Source organism: Vicugna pacos, chromosome 22 (assembly GCF_048564905.1).
Source record: "Vicugna pacos chromosome 22, VicPac4, whole genome shotgun sequence".
Taxonomy (NCBI): Eukaryota; Metazoa; Chordata; class Mammalia; order Artiodactyla; family Camelidae; genus Vicugna; species Vicugna pacos.
Window position 1 is genome coordinate 20,227,988 of NC_133008.1, and position 23,246 is coordinate 20,251,233.

The following is a 23,246-nucleotide window of genomic DNA, read 5'->3' on the forward strand; positions in this document are numbered from 1 at the left end:
CTGGAGTGACCTCACGCAGTTGTTCTGAGGATTATAACAGTGCATCAAATTAAAGCCACTAGAAAGTGCCTGCCCCAGCCTAGTGCTGAGTAATTCCTCTCCCCTTGCTCCCCCCTTTCAGAGACTTAGCAGCTATTTTCGTGGTTAAAGGCATGGATTCCAAATGCAGAGATGTGAGGGAGATATAACTGAGTTGCTGGGAAGGAGAGGCATACAGTGGAGACAGACAGAAATCTTCAAATCCCAGCTTTCGTGCTGTTGATGGTAAGAGCTCATTGTGCATATTCTGCATGCGAGGCCCTGTTCTAAGAGCTGCGTGGATTATTCGCAGTCCTTGTGCCGACCCTGTGAGGTAGATGCTATAATGACTTCTATTTCATTGGTGAGGAAACAGAAGCAAGAACTCCAGTTTCACATGAAATCTCCCAGTTCCTTTCAACCACAGTGGTTAAATCAAATATATTTCCAAACCTTATGCAGTGTAAACTAAGGCCATTGCAAGCTGAACCCAGCCCACGGGTAGCCACCTTGCAATCGTGGTCAGCAGCCTTGGATTCTAGTCCTAGCTCTGCCATTCTCTGTGTGACCTTGGGTAAGTTACTTACCCTCTCTGGGCCATGGTTGAAATGTTCAGTAACTTGCCAAGGTCGCAGAGCTTGTGAGTGGCAAAGCCCAGGATTTGAGCACAGGCAGTCCAGGGTCACTAAATGTAATCGCTGTAAATGTTAACAATTTTCAGTATGTATTTCTGATCCTCTTCTAAGACCCTCCACCAAGAAAGCTACCAGATCTAGTGGGACACAGGCTGCCAACCAATCTGCATTGGCTGGCATCACTAGTGAGAATGAAAGTGAATGAGTGAAGGATTGCAAAGGCTTCTTTCAATGGGAAGGGCAAAGAGGAGTCAGGAAGGCCCCTCCTGAGCGTTGCGTCATTTGACCTTCCTGCCTGATGACCTTTTTGTTTTTAACTTCAGTCACATGACAGTTTTCATTCCTGCTTCAAAATAAGAGGAATCTGGTTTTAATATTGGGCATCATTTAATCTTAAAAGCTCTTGATGTGAAAATGAAGCTGCCCAGTGGTTGTTTCAGAGTTATTTTTAGCAGAAAACCTTTTTTTGAAAAAAGTGAAACATAGAAGGCCAGCATATAAAATAGAATCAGCTGGTGCCCATAATGCACTTCTCCGGACTGACACTGACAGCGGTGCTGGTAGCAGCAGCGGCTAATCCTTGCCGAGAGCTTACCGTGTGCCAGGCGCTATTTCTCCCAAGACCTGACCCTTGGTAACTCACCTTAGCCTTACAGCAACTCGGTGAGGAAACTGAGGCCCAGAGATGTCAAGTAATTTGCTCAGGGTCACAGAGCTCAACCTGGGAGGCAGGCAGGCTGCCTCCCAGGCCCACAACCTTTCCCTTCCTCCCGCGTTGCTCTTTGTCCCGGTTCATACAGACGTGCCTGTGGGAGAAGCAGCTAACTGCAAATGAGAGCCACGGTGCTACAGAGCTATGCCTTCGCTGCTGTGGTTCAGAGTCACACTGAGGCCACAGTCTGACCTTCCTATCCAAAGGGACGTCCTCCGTGGGAAATGTCCCTCCTGATTGGCAGTTACCAGGCCTGTCATTGTACCTCGGGATTACTAGCTCATCTGTCTTGGAGGTACTTCCAAGGGTCTTTCAAGGAGATGGTCATGTCTGCCTCAAAGAGTAAATCAGAAGTCAGATTATCCCAAATTTGATGAAAGTCTGTCCAGAGTGGTTAGAAACAGACCCCAGTCCCCTGGATTTAGATAAATAAAAGTGGAACAGCACCGATCCCAGGGAGGTGGGGGCCAGCAGCCGCCCCAGAGGCCTCTTCTGGGGACCTTGGCCCTGGGAACCCATTGGAAAGCCACTGGCAGGAAGAAACATACTCTTCAGCTCTCTGGTTTGTCTGGCACCAACCAGAAGGTATTTAATTTGTATGATGAGGCCAGGGCTGATGGTACAGTTAGTGACAACTAAAACTCTCTCGAGCTTTATTCTCTTTACACTTTACTGAGAAAGGGTAACTTTTAAATAGAACATGAAACTTAGATATTAAGCTTCTAAAGAGTTGAACCAGGACAGATTCCTCAACCTTGGCCCTATTGGCGTTGGTGACTGGATGACTCTTGGTTTTGGGAGCTGCCCTACGTGATGATGAGACATATTTCTGGCCTCTGCCCACTCCAGGCCACTAGCATGACCTGACCCTCCCCAGCGTGTGACCATCAAAAATACCTCCACACGTTGCCAACCATCCCCAGGAGGACAAAGTCAACCCCAGTGGGAACGCTGTATTAGGTGATTTCACAGGTGCCATTTAGCTATCGTCCTATGAAATTTGAGATACGTTTTAAATGAGAAGTTTAGCTCCGTGTGTTTTTCCAACTGCTAAACTTGCCCTTTGTCTGGATGTCCTGGTTTGTAAGGTTGAGGCCAGCATCATAGTGGTTTGCCGTCACTCCAGCTGCTCCTGGCTACCTGACCTCGAGTCGGTTACTAAAAACATATACCTTAATAGTCCTGGGCACTGACCTCTCTCACCCTCTCCTGTTTCTTCCAACTGCTGTCTCTCATCACACCTCCTCTCCCCTCAAACGTGAAACTGGAGGACAAATGAAAACACACGCCAAGTGTCTCGGCTGCGGCAGTGTAACTCACCCAGGCAGGCTTCCTCGTGTCAAGCGGCACCATTTCTTTTCTACTTTGTATTTTTTAATTGTTTTTTTTTTCTTATCAGTGTTGTCTAGTAATTGCTACTTAATTAGTTAAGAGTTTAAGTCACACCCTGTATGCAGGCATGTGTGAACCCCATAATCAGACCATAGCCTAGGTTTGACTCCCAGCTCATCCATCCATCCACTAGTTTCCAGAGAGTGGAAATCAATTCCTGAAACACTTGGCTGCAGTTTTAGTGTCTACAAAATGGGGACAGTAAAAGTGCCAACCCCACGTGGTCCCGGGGGTTGTGAGACTTTAATACAATACATAAGCGAAGTGTTCAGCAAAATGCTGTGCACCTAGCAAGCATCCGATACATGCTCTTACACTATCCTCATCACCATTATAGTTATTCTTAATTATCACTCCATTCCCTTTCCTCCTATTTCAGCTAGAAGCATCCGGAGGAAATGGCTTCAGGAAATGGCAGGCAGGAGATTGCTTTAGGAACTTTTGAAGAAATCAACATTTTTTTATAAGCAGTGAAAACTTATCCTCTCGTACCTTCTTCCCACTCTGAGTCCACCGGCTGAGATGGCTGCAGGATACCCACAGGGAACTCGGCCAGCACCAGAAACCAGGGATTCCCAAAGACCTCCCCCAAAGTCCCCCAAATCACTCTTCCTTCTTTCTCTTCTTAGGCACCTACCTACCTGGGTCCTCCCTCACTCCCCTAACCTTTCCTTTCCCAAGAGTAGCTCCTGCCGTCGTTTGAAGGGGCTACACTCGAGGCAGAATGACAGGAGAGAAAAGATCTTGTTTCCTTGGTGATATTTTTTTGCTCAGCAGGTAAGAAGCAAAGACTTGTAAGAAAGAAGTGACTCAGATGCAGCCCAAGTGGCCCTTGTCCCTTCCTCACCGCTCGGTGTTAACTCCTTGCTGCCTGTGTGAGCAGCGGGAAGAAGACAGCCCTCTGGCATTTAAGGGTTCAAAGGACTTTCCTACCCATTTTTTTTTTAATCAACAAAAATTTGAGTGTTTATCATGAGGTCTTCTTTCTTCTGAGCAGGTGACCAGCAGAGAGGGGTCTGGGTAGTGGGGTTTTTTGTATGTACGTAGTACACTGTAGAGCACCATGCTTACACCCTCCGTCTGGAACTGTACAGACCTGGATTTGAATCCCAGCTTGGCTGTTTCCTAACTGAGAGGGAAGGGCTGTCACCTCACACATTTCAGGACACTCTCCTGTCCATTAGCACAGATGGTCCCCGTGCTAGCTAACTCTTGGGAGACCAGGAGGAGATACCATTAAACCCATCAAACCCAGAGTCAGACTCAGGTTGCCAGTTGCTCAAGATTACCCATCAGTTTGTCTTGGACTGGACAAGAAGTCTGGCAAGTTGGTTGACCTGTTTGAGCTTCGGTTTTTATATCTGTTTTTCTTCTGCACAGGGCAGTTCTTATGATTCAGTTTGTGACCAATGCTTGGAACATAGTTAGCTCAAAACCTAGCATCTTATAAGAACTCAATGAATAGTTGTAAAAATGATGGCTGTTTAGATGAAGATCTATGCAGAGCAGCAAATGAAAAGAGCCCTACACTAGCAGTTAGGAGACCCGGCCTGTCTCAGTCCCCAGATCTGTCCCTAAATGTTAAGTTACCTTGAGCGACTGTCTCAATCTCTGCAACATAGTTTCCTTTCAGGCTAAACTGGAGTTGATATTATCTGCCTCTAATTGCTCAGAAAGATGCTGAAAGGCTCAACTGAGCTTCAGGGAAGAAAGGGTCCTTGAAAAATGTAAAGTGCAGAACAGATGTCATTACTACTAATTTGCTCACTCTTGGCTTGCTGCTGCTTGTTGCATTTGACCCTGGTGATGGCAGTTGACAGGCTCACCACCCACAGGCTCTTCTAGCATATTCCTAGGCAAGGAGAGACTGCCAGAAACCACGGCTGAAGGCAGCTCGCGGCTGAATCAGGATTAGGATCCACGCCTCTGACCTCAGTCTAGTTTCCTTCCCACTCGTGGAATGGGAGGGCTCTTACAGGGACTGCGCCCAGCCTCCCCCGGACCCGCTAGGGACGCAGGATATGTTGACTAATGGCATTCACAGGGTGAGAGGCATTAGATGATTCCGTGTAGCCATTCTGTTTGCTAAATTTACAGAAGCGTTTCTGCAGAGCTATTTGTCTCTCCACCTTTTTCTAGCTCTTCAGGGTAAGAGTGTTCAGCCGCTGACAGCTGGTGATGCGCCAACCCGGCGAACAGTTCATAATGCGTGACTGCTTCCAGAAGAGCCGTTTGTACGAGCCTGGGAGAGGGCTTGGTCCACTAACGGAGGCAGCAGGGGCTGCCTGCAAAATAAACGTGCAACTTCTTAAAGCTCAATATTGTACATTGAATAGCTCCCTCATGGAGGCTGGGGCGAGGGCAGTGAGGATTGAGGAGGGCGTTTCTGTTCCGTGAGTTTATAAAGTCCCATGGAGATGGGAGCCGAGTCAGTTAGAGAGCTGTCAAGGGATGGGGACCTCTTGAAGCAGACCAGTGACATGTTGGGGATGGAGGTCAGGCAAAGGTCTAAAGACCTTCACCACTGTTACTGCTCCCGTAGAACTCAGCTGGGAAAACATAAATAGTGCAGGAACTCTTGATATTCCAGCGCTTCCTGTACTTGGCAGTTGCTGAAGTCATTGAGTCACTCGAGGACAGGCGGTGCCAAGGTATCATTGCCTAATTCAGCGTCTGTCTTGGGTTGAGGCCACAGGTCATACTGTAATGATTACACAAGTGAAGAAAAATCAATCTAGTACGAGGATCGTTTGATATTAGGGGAAAAAAGGAAAAAAAGCCCAGAGGTGAACCCAGTAGCCCTTCGGGTATTTGAAAGAACTCTCAAGGAAAAGATGACAGTTTTTTTCTCCATGGTTCCCGAGAGCAGAGCCAAAGCCAATAAGCAGAGGTCATGGCGAGATGACCCACTTTGAAGGCAGGGGTGAAATCTGGACCCGCTCATCTTTGCTACAATTTCAAAGGCTCTTGCCTGTCTTACCTGTCAGAGTTTTTTCCCCCCAGCTTTATTGGGGTGTAATTTGAACATAACAAAACTTATCCAGTTTAGCTGTACAGTCTGAGTTTTAATAATTGCATATAGTTTTGTATCCTTTACCACCATGAAGACATAGAACATTTCTGCACCACCAAAAGTTCCCTTGTACCCAGGCTCCTCTGCAGCCAGTCCCTTCCTCCTAACCTTGGTCATTGGAAACCACTGATCAGCTTTTTGTCGCTATGGTGTTCCCTTTTTTGAAATTGCATATAAATGGAATCAGACAATATGGAGCAGTCTTTTGTGTTTGACTTCTTTTACTCAGCATTTTTTTGAGATGCCATCATCTTTTTATGGTTATCAGTCCACAGTGTCAATAGATGACAACTTTCTGTCTATTCACCTGTTGTGACAGACATTTCAGTGGTTTCCAATTTTTGACTCTTACGAATAATGTTACTATACATTCAAGTCTTTGAATGAACACATGTTTTCTTTTCTGCTGGGTGAGTGCCAGAAGTGGGATTGTAGGATTTTATGGTAAATGTCTGTTTACCTTTACAAGGAACTGCCTAACTGGTTTTTAAGCCACCTGGCCACTTTTGCACTGGTATTGGCACTTTATGAGAGTCTCCATTATTCCAAATTCTTCCCAACATTTGCTATTCTCATTCTTTTTAATTTTAGCCAACTTAATATATGTGTGTAAATGGTTTTAATTTGCATTTCTCTGATACCTAATGGTGTCAAACATGTTTACTTGTGCTTATTGGCCATTCATTTTATCTTCTTTTCTGAAGTGTCTGTTCATACACTTTGTCCACTTTCTAAATTAGGTTGCTTCTCTTATTGTAACTGAGTTTTAAATCCTCATTTACAGAAAGAGTTCTTTATATATTCTTGATACACCCCTTTGCTAGATATAAGTTGTACAAATATTTCCTATAATAGTATGGCTTGCCTTTTGGTTTTCTCTGAATGTGTTTTTTTAAAACACAAAAGATGTTACTCTGGCTGTTAATCTAGTTTATGAATAAATTTCTTTTATAGTTGGTGCTTTTGGAGTCCTAAGAAAATTTACCTAGCCCAGGATCGCAAAGATCATGTCCTACGTTCTCTTGGGGGATTTTGTCACTGTTGTTTTAGCTCTTACAGTTTGGTCTATGATCCATTTCAAATTAATTTTCATGTATAGTGTAAAGTGGTAGTCAAGGTTTATTCTTTTTCCACATGGATATCCAACGATTCTAGCACCAGTGGTCAGAGAGACTATGCTTTCCCCATCGCATGACCTTGGCGTCTTCATCAAAATCAATTGACTGCATACGGGTCTGTTTCTAGGTTTTCTGTCCTGTTCTTTATCTGTCTCTATGTACGCCAATACTACACTGTCTTAATTGTATTATATAGTTACATTCACAGAAAATCTTGAAATCAGGCAGCATAGGTCCTTCAAACTTGATCTTTTTCAAGATCGTTTTGGTTATTCCGGGCCTTTTGCACTTTCAGAGAAATTATTAAATTAACTTGAAGAAATTAACAGTTTCTTCAAAAAAAAAGTCTGGTTCTGATTTTGGTTGAATTGACTCTATACATCAACTTGGGGAGAATTCCATCCTGACAATATTAAGTGTTCCAATCCATGAACATTGTATAGCTCTTCATTAATTTAGATATTCTTTAATTTCTCTCAGCAATGGTACCAGTGTATAAGTCTTTCATTATGTTTTTTCTTAGTATTTTATGGCATTAGAAATAGGTTTGTAAATTTATTTTTCAGTTGTTCATTGATAATACACAGAAATACAATTAACTTTTGCATGTTAATTGCATATATATATATGATGCATATATATATATGATCATATTATATGCAAATAAAGACATTTTTATATCTTGCTTTTAAATCTCAGTGGCTTTTAATTATTTTTCTTGCTTTATTGAACTCCCTAGCTAATACAGTATTGAATAAAACTTGTGAGAATGGATATCCTTGCCTTGTTTCTGATCTTAGGGGGAAGTTTCAGACTTCTACTGTTGAGTATAATATTAGTAGTAAAGTTTGTATGGATGTCTTTATTGGGTTGAGGATCTCATCTCTTCCTAGTTTGCTGAGAGTTCTTATCATAAACATAAGCTGAATTTCATCAAGTATTTTTTCTGTGTCTACTGAAATTATCCTGTGGGTTTTCTCATTTGTTCAATTAATATGGTGAGTCAAATTGATTTTGTATGTTAAATCTAAACTTGACCTCCTGGAATAAATCCTGATTGGTTGTAATACACTGCCCTTTTTATATATTACTGGATTTTATTTGCTAATATTTTGTAAAGGATTTTTAACTTATGTTCATGAAGAATATTGGTATGTAGCTTCCTTTTCTTGTGCTGTCCTTGCCTGGTAATACTGGACTTAGAAAATGATTTGAAAAGAGTCCCCGTGTCTTCTCTTTCCTAAAGGAGTTTGTGTCAGATTGGTCTTATTTTTCCTTAAATGTTAGATAGACTCCACCTGTGCACCTTCCTGTGCCTTGTTCTTCTTTGAAGGAGATGTTTACTTTAATTCAAATTTTAATTGATGTAGGATTATTCATTTTTTCCTGTTCCTTCTTGTGTCCATTTTGATTATTTATGCCTTTCAAAGGATTTGTCCATTTTAGTTGTCAAAATTTATTCATCATAAAGTTCACAATATTTCCTTATTATGCTTCCATGTATGTAAGATGTGTAGTGCTTAGTGATACTGATATTTTGTATATCTTTTCCTCTTGAGCAATCAAATCAAGTATAGCAATTTTATTGATCTTTTGGTTTCATTTATTTATTTTTGCTGTTTTGTGTCCAATTTTATTTTATTGCCTTCTATGCTTATCTTTATTGTCTTCTTCTTTCTATTATGTTGAGTTTAATTTGGTCTTTTTCTAATTTTTTGAGGTAGAAACCTAGGTCCTTGATTTTTAGGTCTGTTTTCTTTTTTTAATATCAGCATTGAATGCAATAAATACCTCCAGAAGGTAGAAACCTAAATCTTTGGGGTTTTTTAGATTTTTTTTTCTTTTTTAATGTAAGCATTGAATGCTATAAATATCTCCTTAAGCACTCATTTAGCTGAATCTCACAGATTTTGATGTTTTACTTTAATTATCATTTAGTTTGAAATATTTTTTACTTCTTTTTTGATTTCTTCTTTAGCCCACAAACTATTTAGAAGCACATTGTTTAATTTCCAAATACTTGAGACTTCGCTGAACACCTTATTCCTACTGCTCTGTAATGTAATTCCATTGTGGTCAGAGAACGTACTCTGTATGATTTTAGACTTTGAAGACTTACTGAGATTTATTTTACAGCCTAACATATTCTGGTGAACACGTGCCCTTGAAAAGAATGTGTATGCTAGCAAATGTTAGGTGTAGTTCTATAAATGTCAGTCAGATAAACTTGATTGATAATAGTGTTCAGATCTTCTATGTCTTTACTGATTTTTTTGTCTATTTCTACCAGTTGCTGAAAGAAAGCTATTAAATCTCCAACTGTAATTGTGGAATTGTGTATGTTTCTTTTATGTGATTATTTGCTTCTCAAGGTCTGTTTCATACAAACACACACACATGATTGTCATGTTTTCCTAATGCAGTGATCTTCTCAACCTTATGAAATTTCTCTCCTGATCTTTGTCTTGAAATCTCTTTTTCCCTTCATATTAATACAGCTACTCCAGGGTTTTTCCTTCTTACCATTTGTGTAGTATATCTTTTCCCATCCATTTACTTTCAGACTATTTGTGTATTTTTATCTCATTTTAAATTTTATTTTTGTTTATTTTTAATTCATTGATTTTTACCCATTCTGACAAATTCTGCATTTTAATTAGAGTGTTCAATTCCTTAATATTTAATGTAATTTTTATATGGCTGTGTTTTAGTGTACTGTTTTGTTATTTATATTCAACTTGCCTCATCTGGTTTGATTTTGCTGTTGTTCTGTTTCTGAAAATTTGGGGATTATTTTAATACTGTTTAAAATTTCATTTTATTTCTTCTCTCTCTCATTTTATTTTTTTTTTTTAGCTACACTTTTTCAGCTTTTTTTTGTGGTTTTTCTAGGTCTTAAAAAATACAAATCCTTAACTTTTAGTGGTCTACCTAGAGTTAATGTGTATCGCTTCACATAAAATGTAAAAGCTTTGAAATCATGTAATTCTATTTATTCTCCTATTTCCATCTTTATGCTATTGTTATATTTACTACATCTACTTATGTAAAAATCTCAGAAGGCAATGCTGTTGTGTTTTCTTTACAGAGGCACATGTGTTATAAACAAATTAAGAAGAAAGAGGCAAAAAATAGTCTTTTTCACATTTACACAGATATTTACCACTTCTGACACTTTTTATTCCTTTCTGGGGATTTGAGTTTCCATCTGGTATCATTTTGCTTTAGCCTGAAGAAGTTCCTTTAGTGTTTCTTATAGTGCAGATCTGGTAGCAACAAATCCTCATAGTCTTCTTTTATCTGAAAATGCCTGTTTGCCTTTATTCTTGAAGAATTATTTTTGCTGCTTATATAATTCTGTTGACTTTTTTTAAACTCTCTAAAGATGTTTCGAACTATTCTGGCCTTTAATCATATCACCAGTCCTTTGTATATAGTGTGTCATTTTTCTCTGATTTCTCTCAAGATTTGCTCTCTTCCTTGGCTTTTCATAGTCACTGACACATGTATGTGCTTATGGCCTTTTTCATATTTATTCTGCTTGTTGTCTGTTGAACATCTTGAATCCATAAATATATGACTTTTTATTAGATTCAGAAAGTTTTGGGCCACTATTTCTTTACATATTTTTATGCCCTATTCTCTCTTTTTTGTCCTTCTGGGATTCAATAACAATAACCCTTGAGGCTCTGCTCATCTTCCCTCTGTTCTTCACATTGGATAATTTCTACTGATTCTTCTTAAAGTTCGCTTTTTCCTCGATCATTTCCATTTTTCATCTAAGTCTTTTCAGTGAATATTCTATTGCAGATATTTTATTTTTGGTTATAGAATATTAACTTGGTGCATTTTCATTGTTCCCATAGCTGTGCTGAGATTTTTAATCTTTTTACTCATTGCAAACATGTTTTCTTTTATATCATTAAACATGGTTATAATAAATCTTTTAAATTTCATGTGTGCTAATTCTAAAATCCTGGTCACCTTGTGCTTCATCTTAGTCAATGGTCTCTTCCTTTGAGAATTGGTCACATTTTCCTGGGTCAGATATGTTGAATATCCTGGACATTGTGAATGTTAAGCATGGAGACTGTGGATCCCATATCTTTCTACAAGATGTAGCTTCTTTTCTTTTAACAGGAATTTAACTCAGTTAGAATTGGACGACAAACTCCTCTTCCTGGGAATCAGCTTCCATCTCAATTCAAATCTTTTTGTTTGTTTTCAGTTGATCTTCTTGGATCTGTTGCATGCATGTACACTTTAGGGGTCAGCCAGAGATGTGGAAAGACAGAACTTAAGGATTCCCTCTCTGGCTCTTTCCCTTCTAGAATTATTCCCCCTTCTTTCTACAGTGAGTATAGTTTCCCCAGACTTAGACCTCTGGTTACCAATGCCACAAAAACAGACTTTTTTCCCACCAGCACTTCCACCAACTGCTCTTCACCAATTATGCTGGTCTCTCCACAACACTTCCTCCACTTCTGCACCTTGTCTTTTCAGTGTTAGAATTATCTCCATTGATAGGGAAGCTTGTTAACACATAAAGTTTCGTGTTGGGCTCTACTCAAGTTAGGTTTGGCTGCACTCCATTCCTTAAGTACTCCTTTGTCATTTACACCTTTCTCTTTCTTTGTTTTTGATCTGCTCCTCATTTTGTGTGTCTTCTTTAGTGCTTCTTTGGTTATCCAGCTCCTCCCATCTAAATTCTAACTCAGGTCCCATCATGAACCCCTCATTCATTCTATTCCAAGATAACATTGTCTCCTTTAAGTAAGATTTTCCTAGAGTTTCAGTGGTTACACCAAATGTAGTGTCTTGGATTATTATTTATCTTTTGAAGTAAAGGTGTGTTTTTGCTCACAGTTGACTTAAACTCCATGGTCACGAGAAATATGTCTTATCAATTATTTTTTGTCCCCCACAATAATTAAAGGCAGACAGATCAAGATTAGATCTAGATTCTGCTACGTATTTACTGTATATTTCTAATAATTTACTTAGCTCTGTAAATTCACTATCCTAATCTTTTAAATAGACTTAATACCTGACTATTTTAGGGCTATTTTAGGATACATAGAATTATTTCCCTAGCACACTCTCCGATCCTTTTTTTTTTTTTTGAGTGTTTTATACCTTCTTTTTCTTCAAACTCCCAACACCTTATGCCACTTCTTCACTTTCAGTCAATGAATTTTTGCTTCTAATTTCACTGAGAAAACTGTGAAATCGGTAGCAGTCAGGAGGAGACTTCCACACGTTTCCACCAACTAGTCTGCCTCCCTTCCTACACCTGTGCTCATTTTCTCTGTTTTTCTTCTTCGTAAAGGTCAACGCCCCTATGGAAGGCAATTCCTTCACTTGTGTACTTGATGTCATTCCTTGTTTTTCTTCTCAAGGACACTCTCTGCAATTCCTCCCTCCCTCTCTCCTAGGTCATCAGTTTTCCACCTCTGCTCAGTCATCCCCATCAACAAGCAAACATGCTGCCACAACTCCCCCCTCCTTCTTAAAACAAAATAAACTTCTCTTGATCTTACATACTTTCCATTGTCCTACTCTCTGTTCATAATTCTCAAAACTTGTCGGAACTCACTCTCTCCCTTTCCTTGGCCCCCAGTTTCTGCTAGATCAATATAATCAAGCTCTTGTATCTATCAGCATGGAGCTCTTAACAAGAACATTTCTGGTAAGAGCTCTGTATTGGCAAATCCAGTAGCCAGTTATCGCTCGTCATTCTCTACTTTCTTCACTGGCTTCCAGGATTCTGTTCTCCAGGATTCTCCTCTGACTTCACTGGCCACTCTTTTTCAGTTTCCCAGGACAGTTCTCTGTACCCACTGTATAGATGATCTCATATTACTCCATGGCTTTAAATACTATCTACACATTGATAACTTGAAAATGTGTGTCTCCAACATAGATCTGTCTCCCAGATTTCAGATTCAAATACCCAGTTGTCTACAAGTCATTCCCCTTGGATAATTAAGAGTAATCTCAAACCTACGTATCCCAAACTGAACTACTGGCCTCATCGCCCAAGCCAGCTCTTTCCATAATCTTTCCATCTCAATATATAATAACTCCATCTTTCCAGTTGCTTGTGTCAAATACTGCTCTCTGATCTTTGACTTCTCTTTCTATTTGCCCTACAGACAGTACATCAGGAAATGCTTTGAGCTCTTCTAAATATATCCATAATCTGACCATTTATCATCTCTATCACTAACTCACTGATCTAAACTATGATAATCTCTCAAGTGGCAGTATTATTTCAGTAATCACCCAACTGTACTTTCTAGTTCTATTCTTTGCTCCAGCTACACTGCACTCCTTGTTTTTCTCAAAAATTGTAAGCATGCTTCTGCTTCAGGGCCTTATACTGGCTCCTTTTTCTTCCTGGAATTCACCTCTGCAAGATATCCCCATGACTTTACCCCTTCATTTCAAGTCTCTGTGCAAATGTCACCTTGTCCTAGAGACTTTCCCAATATTGCTGCATAAAATAGCAACCATGCCCCCATTACCTAGTTTCCTTACTCTGCTTTATTTTGCCTCATAGCACTTATCAATCTGAACCGTTAGATAATTGTCTCTCTCTCTCTCTCTCTCTCTCTCTCTCTCTCTCTCTCTCTCTCTCTCTCTCACGTACATACACACTTGGGGACAAAGATTTGGTTTAGTTTTGTTTTTACTGCTGTATTCGCAGGAATACAATGCCTAGCATATAACAAGCATTTAATAAGTATTTGTTATTGGATGAATGGATGAATAATACAAACTGAAGTCTTATCACAGTGCCTGGAGTATAGTTAGCACTTAACAAATCATAGGTATTATTATCAGGCACTTGATAAATATGTGTTGAATGAATGAATGAATTTGTCACAAGTAGCAAAAAAAAAAAAAAATAGAACTTTACTGAGCCAGGATCTTGTGTCTCACCTCCTGATCACTTCACCAGATTCTCCATCCAGATGCTCTATGCCCAGGGTTCAGAAAGTCATTGCATCACGCTCATGAAAGACTCTTGTAATGTAAACTTACCCCAAGTTAAACACTTGCAAAGATGTCAGAAGCTCACTCACCAGACTGCAACCCCTGTGCAAAGCCAAACTCACTGACAGCATCAGCCCAGGTAGGGGCATTATGACAGAAGGCTGGGTCAGGGCCACGTGGCTGCTCTGAACTTAAAGATTAGAAGCATTTTTATTCCCATGTTTTCTTGAGACCCATAAACTGCAAATGGTTGGATCATTTCATAGGTGATCTGGTTTTATGACTTCTAATGTTTAAAATGAACTGGAAATAATAATGAAAGAGATCATTGTTGCTTAAAAAAAAAGTAGCTTTTACATCTTCCTTACAGGTTCTGTAGTCACAATTAACTTTTTCCTCTGTTAAATTTCTTTGATTCTCTTACTTCAAACTAGAGAAGATGTCAAAAAGACCTTTATGAGAGAGGGTCTATGAGGTCTCAGACAGAATCCAAAGAATGGCTGAACCCAGACCTCAGGAAGGGCAGTGCAGGTCCAGGACCTTCTCCACCAGTGCTCTGCCATTCAAGTAACCCCCTACCAACGCCAAGATTGGGAAGAATTTGGTGACCCAGCAGATTTTGAGAATGCACTCAGGTCCAACCAACTGACTAGGGGATGGGTCATAGAACATAGAAACATGGCATTTGAGGTAGGAGGGGTGTAATTTTCACAGGACAAAGGATAATTGGGCACATACCCTGGAAAGTGTCTAGAACACATAAGGGAGAGCAGGGGGCAAATTCAGAGGGGCCACTTTATGGGTAATGCAAACATGCGGAAAGAAAACGCCTTGCAGACTTAATCATCCAATTCAACAATGAAAAAATATTGATTTTTCCCAGCAGCTCATTCAGACTTAAGCGTATGGCAACAGCTGTGCCCGCTGCATCCAGCATGTGTGGTTATAATTCCCACCAAGCTAGAAGAAAGCGCCTTAGGAAGCCAAAGAATTAATTTCCATTCTTGTTGTGTGGTCTTGGGCTTAGGACTTACTCTTTATTCACCTCAGTTTCCTCATCTATGAAATGGGGAGAGTTGTACTTTCCCACGCAGAGTAGGAATGAAGTGAGATGGGGTGGGGGGCAGTGCACCTCGCCTTTTCGGACCCTCACACTCTGTGTCTCTAAAAGAAGGGCAGATGTGCCCATCGTGGGCTTCATCGGCGTGGAATGATTTATACAAAGCACTGCACATAGGGCCTCACAGTGCTGGGGCTTCAGACTCTGCTTAAAAAGTGTGTGTAAGTCATGGTGCTGTGAAAAATGTAAAATACCTACAGGTGCGCGCTGACTTTTTTGTTTTACTGTGGTCACTGTGACTATTAGGAGCATCACCACGGGTTCAAGGAAGCGCAACAGACACAGTAGAAAATGAAGAAAGTACAGCTTCAGAGCGTGGTCTCAGCCATCCTTCTGCAAACACTTCCTGGCTACCAAGTGAAATAATAATGCTGTGACCTGACAGACAGGGCCATTTGTTCTCCAGTCTCTGTCTCCCCACCCCCGTCTCTTGCCCCTTCTCTCCTGTTCCTGACACTCCCCCAGCATCCTTCATCTCCCAGGCTCCCAGGCTGGGGGCCAGTCCCCCAGCACACCCTGGACTTAAAACCTCTGTGCCTCCATTCTTGCCCTTTCTTGTCTTGGAAGGACCCTTTGGCCAGTCTCTACCCATTGAAATTCTCATTTCCAGTTCAGTAAAACTTCCTCTGAGCCCCCTTATCGCAGCCACTGCTGTTGTGCTATTTGTTCACTCCTTCGAACTTTGCTGGTCTGTCTGCTCATAGTTAGTCCTGGGCTTATTTAGAACGTTCTGTGAAGTTGTTCACGTGACCCAACATCCCACCCCCTTAGGGCAGGACTGGGTCATAATTATCTTTGTGATCCCAGCTGCCTAGCACAGAGGCTGACGAGACGTGCAGGTGGGACACAAAAGTTGTTGGAAGGGAGGGAAGGAAGGAGGGCAGGAAGACAGAATGGTGCTCTAAACTGCCCTCCAGGGCCCCCGATCAGTGATCACAGTGTTGGCCCTGAGTTCTAACCGGTCGAGCTGCCCAGCCCAGCAAAAATATTCAGAAATTCGAAAAATAAACTTCTTCTTCTAAGCCTCTAAAGGTTTGTGACTCATTCATTCCGTGCTGTCAGAACATAGAATCCCAGATAATCTGAAGCCTTAATGGACCTAGTAATGATGTAATTCAGGGTCTCCATATCACAGATGAAAAACTGATGCCTGGAGAGATTTAACCTCCAGCCCCAAGAGGCATTAAGCAGACAAGCGGCCGACCAAGGCTGGGATCGGGTCCCTCTGTGACCGCCGTGTCCAGACCTGCCCCTTGTTGGCTCCTACCTGTCAATCCCAGGTTCTGCTTGATTTTCACTCTCCTGGGCTTGACTCCTGACCCCTGTCCTCAGTCCCTTGCAGGCCCAGCCCAGTGTGACAGTGGGTCATTCCAGGGCTTGTTACTCAGATAAAGAGAAAAGAGAGGAACACAGTCCAGAAGAAAAAGCTGCCGGCACAAGGGCTGAGTGAGCCCATGAAGGCAGAGGGAACACAGTCCCTAAGCCCACCTTCCCTTCGGACACCAACTAAAGGTTTAGGGGTCCCAAGGCCACCCTCAGTGTCGATAATTCACCAGCAGGACAGAGAACTCGCTGAAAACTTCTACACTCATGGTCATAGTTTACAACAGGGAAAGGGTGCAGGTTAAAATTTGCCAAGGGGTGAGATTCACAGAGCAGATTCCAGGAACGTTCCAAATGCAGAGTTTCCATCGTCCTCTTCCCACGGAGCCGTGGACAGTGTTAACTTCCCAGCATCCATATGTGACAGAGCGCACAGAGTATTGCCAACCAGAGAAGCTCCCAAGCCTTGTCATCCTGAGTTTTTATTGGGGCTCCATCCTGTAGACACAGCTGTCTGCCCACATGGCTGTTCCCAGCCTTCAGCCCCTCTGGACGTCGAGTTGACGCTGCATGACCCAAGGCGTCCGCCCTAAATCGTGCTGTTAGATTATCTGGCAGGACCCAACCTCCTCAGAAAAACAGGAACGCTCCCACACATGGCATTCCAAGGCCTTAGACATGGTTTCCCAGAAGCCAAAGGCAAACAGCAGACTTCTTTGGGGCAAGGTTAAATTCTTCACCGCACAGAGCCCGGCGCAGACTCCCCTCCTGACCCTCATTGCCCTCACTTCAGCAAAGCATGCTGGGAAATTCATGAGCTTGGAGCCAGACAGGCCAGCGCAGCCTCTTCCATTCAGCCCTGCACGCCCTCAGCCAGCCACTCGCATCTCTGTGCCTCGGTTTTCTCCTTTGGAAACTGGAGATACAGATGCCTACCCCTCGCGGTGTTTGTAAGGATTAGAGTTAATGTTTTTCACGGACTTCCTATAATGCCGGTGTGTCGTAGGTACCTGATAAATAGCCTTTTCCCATTTTTCAGTTCTTTTTTCATCTCTCTCTCTCTCTCTCATTTGTTCTGTTTCTTTTTCCGATCTTCCATCTTTTCTCAGTAGGAGGATGTCACTTCAGTGTGTTGTGACTACGGAAATGCCAGACTCAAGGGAAGCAGCCTTGGGCTGCCCTGCCCCCTAGAGACGGCCCCTGACGCTGTCTGTTGGAACAAAGCTGGCTGTCCCCGGCTGGGCTACACAGAAGATAACACGTTGTAATGACTTAGCTCCACTCCAGATCTGGTGTAAATTGAAGATGAAAATGTGTTTTCCAAAAAGACTGGTGCTGTGAGAGATGCCTGGGCCTGTCTCACCTTTGGTTACATAACAGTCTCGCCTGGGCTTCTCGGCGGGGCTCACGTGCCAGGAAACATCCCTAAGAACACACAGCCCTGCGCTCTGCACTAGTGCTCGCACAGTCCACCTACCGCACAGAGTCAAAGTCACCCAGGAGGAGCACTGACCGTGGTACAAGGCGAGGTCTTAGCGAGACCAGAGCCGCTGTTAACCTCAGATGGCTTGTGTGGCTCTCCTGAGGCTGCCTGGAATTGTTCTGTGGTTTGGGAAAAGGCAAACCCTCCCAGCCCTGTATTCTGTGATTGAGATCAGCCTTCCAGGTACCTTTGCGCCACAAATTGCCTTCACCTACAGAACTATAATCATGAAGAAGAAAAAGGAAAAAAAAAATCCAGTTTAGGGACTCCGTTTTCAGACGGGTGAAGATCTGAGTCACAGGTATGCTGTTTTCTTCCCTGCGAAGCCTCTTCCCATGAATGTGGCGTTTGGAATGGTCAAAGGCAAGACGCCTGCCCGTCTCCTGCCTGAGAATCCCACGATGAGCCTGTGATGTAGTTCCAGCAATTAGAGCTGCGTGAGATAAACGCTGGGGCACTGCCGTGACTGCACCTGCTCGGTCTAGACAGAGAAGCCCCTTCTCCCAGGTCCCAGGTGTTGGTAATGTGCCGAGAGGGTGACTGACTAACCCAGGGTAATCCGTGAAGACGGGAACAGAAGTGAATCAAAGCAAACATTTTGCTTTCTCTTCCTTCAGGCTGTTTTTGTGCCTGACCTGTCTTACTTAGCTTCAAAGCACACTTCCCCTGTGAACATCTCTTCCTTCCTCCTCTTATTTGTAGTCATTCCTCCTCCTCCTCTTCTAGAGTGAGCATCACGTTTTCAATCTTGATTTTTTTAAATCACCAAATCAAAGGAATAGGGCCTCTCCCTTAATTCATTGCTTCAACAGAGCTTTATTAAGTGTGCCCTACATCCAAAGAACTATTCTAGGCAACCTAAAAGGTGGAATGGACAAAACAGACCAAAATCCCTGCCTTCATGTAGTTTATATTTTGGTAGTGGGATGCAAGCAACAAGCAAACAACAAATAGTTAAAACAGATTGTATCGAATGAATGATAAATGGTTTGGAGGGAAAAAATGTAAGGAAAAATGATAGACAGTACTGGGGCATAAAAGGGCTTGTAATGTGAAATAGGAGGGTGGTCAGGGAAGTCCCCAGTGAGAAGATGACCCTTGAGCAAGGACCAGAGGAGGTGACCAAGGGAGCCCGGAGGTTATCCAGACAGAGTCTTGGGTCTGAGGTGTCATAGGACAGGTGTGCCCTCAGAACAAGGAGGAGGCCAGTGTGGCTGCTGCAGAGTGAGCCAGGAGGGGAGGGGGCTGAGAGAAAGGCGGGCAGAGTGAGAGGAGGGGCCAGACGCGCAGGGCCCTCTGTCGTGACGGCAGAGTATCTCAGAAATACCAACACAAAGGAATTGAGTGACTTTGACTTTTACTCCAAGCCTGTAGGAAGCCACTGGAGAGTTCTGAGTGGAGCTATGATTTGTATTTTCCAGAATGACTACAGCTGCTCTTCAGAACAGACTCCAAGGAGCCGGAGTAGAAGTGCAGCCAGTTGGGAACTGATTGCAACAAGCCAGTTGAGAGGAGATGGTGGCTCAGACCAGGGGACGTCAGAGAAGGGGGGAAGAATTGGTCAGACTCTAAATAAAGCTGACCCTTGAACAACACAGATTTGAACTGTGCAGGTCCACTTGTACATGAATTTTTTTCCAGTAGTAAATGGTGCAGTACTACACCATCCACATTTGGTTCAATCCGCAGATACGGAACCACAAATACAGAGGAACCACGTACCCAGATTTTCAGCTGCACATAGGCACAGTGCCCCTAACCCCCACGTTGTTCAAAGGTCAATTGTATATTGAGGTAGAGGTTTCCTGATTGACTGTATGGGATTGGATATAGGGTACCACAGAGAGAGACAGACCAAGAGGAATAAAAAATGACACAAAAGTATTTGGCCAACAATTGGGATGATGGAGTTGCAATTTGGGAACAAATTATGATTAATCTCTCTCTGCCTCGGTTTCATCATCTGTCAAATGGGTAAATTAATTAAAATGTGAAAGTTAAATGAGTTTTTACAAGAAAATTGTTTAGAATTATTTCTAGTGCATAAAAAGCAAGTATTAGCTACTCATCTCATGGTTTTCCTCCTTTCCCTGCTTACCTCCTTCAGAGAACTAAGCACAATCTAACATGGTCTTGTTTCTTTTTCTTTGTCATCTGTCCCCTCCACCAAAGTGGAAGTTTCATGAGGGTATCTGCCAAGTTCGTGCTGTATGGTCAGCTTCCACAGCAGTGTTTCAAATTTAATATCTGCCTGATAAATATTTCTGAGTAGAAACATGAAAGAATATGCCAGCCTGGCTTTCCCCGTGATGTCTCTGCTTGACATCTGTACTGTCTATTTCATAGCCTCCGACTTGTCCACTTGCAGCTTGGACAGTGGCATTAAGGAGAGCCTTAAAAGGTGGATCACACGAGGGTTACGTAGTTTGCTCAGAAAATCTCTGTTGTGCCTGGTGAAGGGAAGAGCTGTACCTCAGTGCAGCTGTCAGTGGGAGCTTCGAGATTCCAGGCATCACAGTCTGCCTGCTTCCTCTGAAGCTGAGATCAAGGCATCCAGTTCCTTAATTAGCAGAGCCGCTGCCCAGCCTCCATCCCCTGGTTCTGCTGTCAAGATGTCGCACATCTCCGGGCTGGCTTCCCGTCCCAAGCCGGTTTGGCTCTCTGTGTGTGGCTGGGGGAAGGCAGGCAAAGGGCAAGAAGCCAATTAGATTGAAATGGAATCTGGTCTTTGGAGGCCCCTTGTCAGGGTGAGAGTATTGGTTGTTCCCAAGGATGACAGATGTTTCTTTATATGAGTTGATCTCAGAGGTTAGAGGTCATTTGTAAATAAGATTTTCTCCACTTGGTGCGGGAAGTCCTGTTCTTCATGCCATCTATTTTTTTTTCAATCCTTGAGGCTTTTTGTTTGTGTTTTGACATGCTTGCTACCCGCAGAATGGCTGTTTGGTCTGGAATGAACATTTCAAATCCTTGGGAGCAGCTGAAGTAGCAATCAACAAACAGGTTCAGGGCGGGCGCCTGTGCTCAGTTCACACGCTGCTAAGACAACCCAGCAGAGGGGATAAGGCAGAGTAGCTGGTACGATGAACGAATGAATGAGTGAGTGATGCCTCAACAAGTCTTTCCTCTGGTTTTAGCCGGGACGAGGGGAAGTAAGCTCAGTTCTACTGTTTAGTCTTTATGTTGTTGGTCTAAGAAATTTCGTTTTTATGTCGATGATACTCCATAGAATATAATCTTCAAGTAAAGAATAACCCATAGTGATTATAAACACAAATTTTAGTCCAGATCAGGGAATTTTTTTTAACTCAGGTCAAGTATCCATGAACTATCTGAAAGATATTTTTTAATGTATCTAGTTAATAATCGCTTATGAGGGAAGCACTTGGTATGGGGCAGTCATTGCTATATGTTTTAGAAATTGTTTCTCACATAATCCCCACAACCCTAGAAGGTTAGGATTATTATCTCTACGTAAATAAGGTCACTGAGACACTAAATGTGTAAGTAGGACTCAAAGCTAGCAAGTGGCAGAGCTGGGGCTGGAGCTCAGTCTGCATCTAACTGTATACACCATGTCATGGTAGTTCAAGGGGAAGGCATGGATGTGGGGTTGTTGTTTGGTTTTTGTTTTGTAAAGGGGATGTAAACTAATGAAATAAATCAGAGCGTCTCATAGACTCCAAGGGCAAGAGATCCGCTAGTCTCACAAGGATTAGAACCCGAGGTCAAGTCATCAGGTACCTTTGCAGCCATCTGTCTGGCCTCTTAGATTTTCTGTGTGTTTTCTCTGTGAGACTGGCCTGTGCAGCTGTCCCTTAGCTTGAGCAACACACAGGCTGAGCGTCTTAGCCTCTTCCATTTGACTGTCACGTTTTCCTCTCATTTGTGACTCTAAAGAAAATCGTGAGAGTCTAAATGGACCGAATTTAAAAGTTGACTCTCTGGAAGCCTCCTTGGAAATCTTGAGTTGCATTGTGGCAGCCTGTTCAGAACTCCCATCCCATGGTCCTTCCTTGACGCCACAATCCTCATGGCAATGGCCTTGGGCCAAGAGGAGGCAAAAGTGTGAGCTTTCGCCCAGGGATGACAGTGTTAAAGATCTAGCAGAACCCATTTTACACCCCAAAACCTCATTTCAATATTCATTCAATATGAGAAGTCAGGTCAACATCACTGTAATTACCTATGAAAGCTCATAGCTCAGGAAGTGTTAACATGGTGGGTGTGGGGGGAGGGGGCTGCAGAATACACCCCTGTCCCCAGAATGTGCCACTTGGGCAGATGGATTATTTTGAGCTGAAGGCAGCAAAGTCAGAAAGAGCTTTTTACCTCCTCAACTGCCTAAAAGAATTTAGATTTAGGGCCTGTACCAGGAAGAGAGCTATTAGCAGAAATGACCTTTTAGATCAGAAAGACTTATTTTCATGACCAGGCAAACATTTGTTTACCAAACATTTGCTCTTCTTATCTTTCCATGAATTGTTTCCTCCCCTTCGAAGGCCCAGGCCCGGAACCCTTCCCCTTTCTTAGCTCAGGATGGTGAGTAAGCATCAATTACCTGTCTGCTGGGGTGTCTCATTTTTATGGGGCTCCTATGCTTACAAAATGTGTTTTCCTCCTGTTAACCTGTCATATGTCAATTTAATTACCAGACCAGCCAAGGAGCCCAGAAGGGAAGAAGGGGAAAGTCTTCCACCCCTCCACGCTCCACAGGGAAAGGGCACCGTTGTCCGCGAATCCCTAGTGTTCGGACATATCGCATTCTGTGATTCAAACAGAACGCTGGGTGTGCAGTGTCCCCACCTTAGGAAAGCCCAGCTGGCAACTTTGCACATTTATAGTGTTTGTTTCAGAAGTCATGCTTATTGCCAAACAAGTGGCCTCTGTGCCCGCTGCCAAAATAAAACAGAGACAGGATTTGGGGAGGATAGAAAAGAAACAGCTTTATTGCTTTGCCAGGCAAAGGGAGTCCCAGCAGGCTAACGTCTTAGAGAGCAGAGCGTGAGCTCCCATGGGGAGCAGTAGGCAGGAAGTTAGATGGGAAGAGTCCAGAGACCAAGGCTTCTGATAAGGGTCCTGGTATGTGCAGGAGGCTGCGTTCCTTCCCTCCAGAGGGTCTCGTGAATCACTGGATGGTACCCTTGTCATCCGGTAGTAATGGGGTCTTCAGCTCCAAGAGTTAGTGATCTGGACCTTCCGCTGTCTTGGTGCCTGGAATGAAAGTTGCTCAAGGGGGAGGGGGAGCGCTCTAAGGAGGAGAGGAAAAAAAATGCATGAGTTTAAAATTAGGCTAAGTGTGCTTTAGCGTGAGGGAAGCCATTCTAGGTGACCATCATACAGTCACAAATAGTGTGCAGTTACACACACACA

General features: G+C 42.8%; 1 protein-coding gene across 14 annotated transcripts in view; it reads left to right on the forward strand.

The window, feature by feature from the left end:
- The window catches only part of ATP10B (ATPase phospholipid transporting 10B (putative)), a 414,699-nt gene that overhangs the window by 264,064 nt on the left and 127,389 nt on the right, over window positions 1-23,246 (forward strand). The gene's annotated exons all lie outside the window — the stretch shown is intronic.